At 39.1% G+C, this 3086-nt stretch overlaps 1 protein-coding gene across 1 annotated transcript in view; it reads left to right on the forward strand.

Moving 5' to 3' along the window:
- FYB1 (FYN binding protein 1) overlaps positions 1 to 3086 on the forward strand; it is a 92218-nt gene that overhangs the window by 44425 nt on the left and 44707 nt on the right. The gene's annotated exons all lie outside the window — the stretch shown is intronic.

Genomic DNA, 3086 nt, shown 5'->3' on the forward strand with positions numbered 1-3086 from the left:
TTTCTCCTTAGTTCCAGGTTGCTTCTCTCCTTGATCAGTTTCCACCCGTTGCTTCTCGTCCTGCCTTCAGGCACTTTGGAGAATAGCTTGACTCCCTCTTCTTTGTGGCAGCCCCTGAGATATTGGAACACTGCTATCAATGGGGGAAACTGACTTTGCTTAACAACCATGTGATTCACTTAACAACTGCAATGCTTTGCTTTACAACCTTGGCAAAAAAGGTCATAAAATTGGGCATGACTCATTTAACAGCTGCATTGCTTAGCAATGGATATTCTGATCTCAATTATGGTCATAAGGTGACAATTATCTGTATTGGATGGGAACTTTTGAGATGAAGAATCCGATTTATTTGCTTGGTTGGTTGATTTGCTATTAGGACTTCTATATGCAATTCTGAGTGGCCCACATGCCGTTGTAGGGTGGGAAGGTTAACAACATTAAATCATAGGAACAAAAAAAGCAGTGACAAAAAAAGATGTAAAAAAGATGTTGAGACTCTAGAAAGAGTACAGAGAGCAGCGACAAAGATGATCAGGGGACTGGAGGCTAAAACATATAAGGAATGGTTGCTGGAATTGGGTATGTCTAGTTTAATGAAGAGAAGGATGAGAGGGGACATGATAACAGTGTTCCAATATCTCAGGGGCTGCCACAAAGAAGAGGGAGGGCACCTGAAGGCAAGACAAGAAGCAATGGATAGAAGCTAACCAAAGAGAGAAGCAACCTAGAACTAAGAAGAAATTTCCTGACAGAACTATTAATCAGTGGAACAACCTGCCTCCAGAAATTGTGAATACTCCAATACTGGAAGTTTTTAAGAAGAGACTGGACAACCATTTGTCTGAAATGGTATAGGGTTTCCTGTATGAGCAGTCGTTGGGCTAGAAGACCTCCAATGTCCCTTCCATCTATTATTGTTGTTGTTGTTATATCATTGCAATAGACTATGCCAAGAGGAATCGCAAAACGCAAAATCAATTCGCAAATGGGAATCCAGCAAATCTGCTTCCAGGACCTCCTGAAAAGCCACAACAGTTGGCTTTCCAGAAAACCCCCCACAGAGTGGTGTGCAGTCTAATCTTAGATACAATACTTTCCATGGGAGGATTGCGACTGAAAGTCTTATCCCCGTTATCACTTTAGATTACACTTCTTCAAAAGGGGAAAAACCCAGATCTCCTCTCCCAGATCTTATACCCACAGCTCTTTGTTCAGCTTTCCAGATGCCTGGAATGCTCCTACAATCAGAGCTCATATTTACAGATAGTTCCTGAAGAGGAGTACTGAGAAAGACTTTTAATTATAACTCATCCCCTGAAGCAGTTCAGCTCTAGAGGTTTGTAGTATACTACAAACTGCTTACTGAAATGTGGAGTAAATGTGCAAGATATTTCAAACCTAACTCAACTACATGAGCAAAAAAAAAAATGTGGCATGGTAGGGGAGGAGACAGCAGTAAAGGAAGTATAAAGTCTCTGGAGAACTACCTGCGCTTTTAAAGGTATACAGCACATTATTTTTTAATCAATCATGGGGTTTAGGGCTTAGAACAGAGATTAGGAATCCGTAGCACTGTAGAGTTGTTATGAATTGGGCAGTATTATTAATTTTGTAAATATTCCAACATATCTAGCCAGATCCTCAAGACTCCTTTATATTATGTTAGAGATTTCATAAATTCTACTTTGTAAACAAACCACTTCCAGCATGGCACGTTGTTGCAAATTTTAAGAGATCCAGGAAGCAAATACTGTATCCAAAAGTATATAAAAGTATATAATGTAAGGGCAGAACACCAAGTTCTACTTTCACTATGTTTCTTTTTATGTAGAAATTCTGTAAATTTTGAAAGGTGATGATATATCACCTCTCCTTTACTTCCTATCACCCCCATTTTTTCCTGTTGTTCAATGGTGTCTCATTCTTGGAGACTGACTGCCAGATCCCTGCAGGGTTGTTGGTTTTTTTTTGACATTTTCAGAAATGGTTTGCCATTGCCTCTTTCCTAGGGCTGAGAGAAAGTATCTGGCCTCATGTCAACTAGTTGACTTTATGCCTAGATTCTCCTGATTTCTAGCTTGATGCCTTAGCCACTACACCAAACTGTCTCTCAATTCTTGATGTAAAGAAACATGGACACTCTCAGTCATAAGACAAATGAGGAAAGACAAAAGACTTCAAAGTCTTCCCAGGCATCAAATACCAATAGCTCAAAATTCAATCCACTTATCTCCAATGAAAAGCAGCAATGAGTGCAGAACTGCTTTCTCTTTTGGGGGCTTTTAGTTGTGCTACTTTTGTTGTAAATTATACTTTCTGTACAGGTAGTCCTTGACTTATGACCACAGCTGAGCCCAAATTTCTGTTGTTAAGTAAGACATTTGTTAAGTGAGTTTTGCCCCATTTTACGATCTTTTTTGCCATAGTTGTTAAGTGAATCACTCCAGCTGATAAGTTAGTAACCCAGTTGTTAAGTGAATCTGGCTTCCCCATTGGCTTTGGTTGTCAAAAGATTGCAGAAGATGATCACATGACCTTAGAACACAGCAACAGTCCTAAGTATGGATCAGTTGCCAAGCATCTAAATTTTGATCACATGATCATGGGGATGCTACAAAGTTGTAACTGTGAAAAATGGTCATAAGTCACTATTTTCAGTGCCATTGTAACTTTGAACAGTCACTAAATGAACTGTTGTAAGTCGAGGACTACCTGTATACTGTTAGGCAAAATGTTTCCAGGAGAAAAAGCTACAAAATATGCATATGGACATTTTATGTCAGCCATCGTACGATATGTCTCTTTGAGCCACAGGGAAACTGCACCAGCCATTGCTAATTGTGACATGTTTAGGTCACGCTAATATATTTTATTCCTACATTAGAAATTCCACTGTTGAAAGGGCCCTTCCATAAAACAAAAGACAGCTGGGGCAGCATTAAAACCATTTACAATTATGTATAGTATTTCTTTCAGATTAAGGGAACAACTGAGGATGCTTTTCTTCTGCTTCCTCTTTGGAAGGTTAAGGTTATACCTGCAATTTTGGAGCTTTTTTGTTTTGTTTTGTTTTGTTTTGTTTT

This window comes from Protobothrops mucrosquamatus, unplaced genomic scaffold (genome assembly GCF_001527695.2).
Source record: "Protobothrops mucrosquamatus isolate PMUCROS unplaced genomic scaffold, P.Mucros_1.0 scaffold_122, whole genome shotgun sequence".
NCBI lineage: Eukaryota > Metazoa > Chordata > Lepidosauria > Squamata > Viperidae > Protobothrops > Protobothrops mucrosquamatus.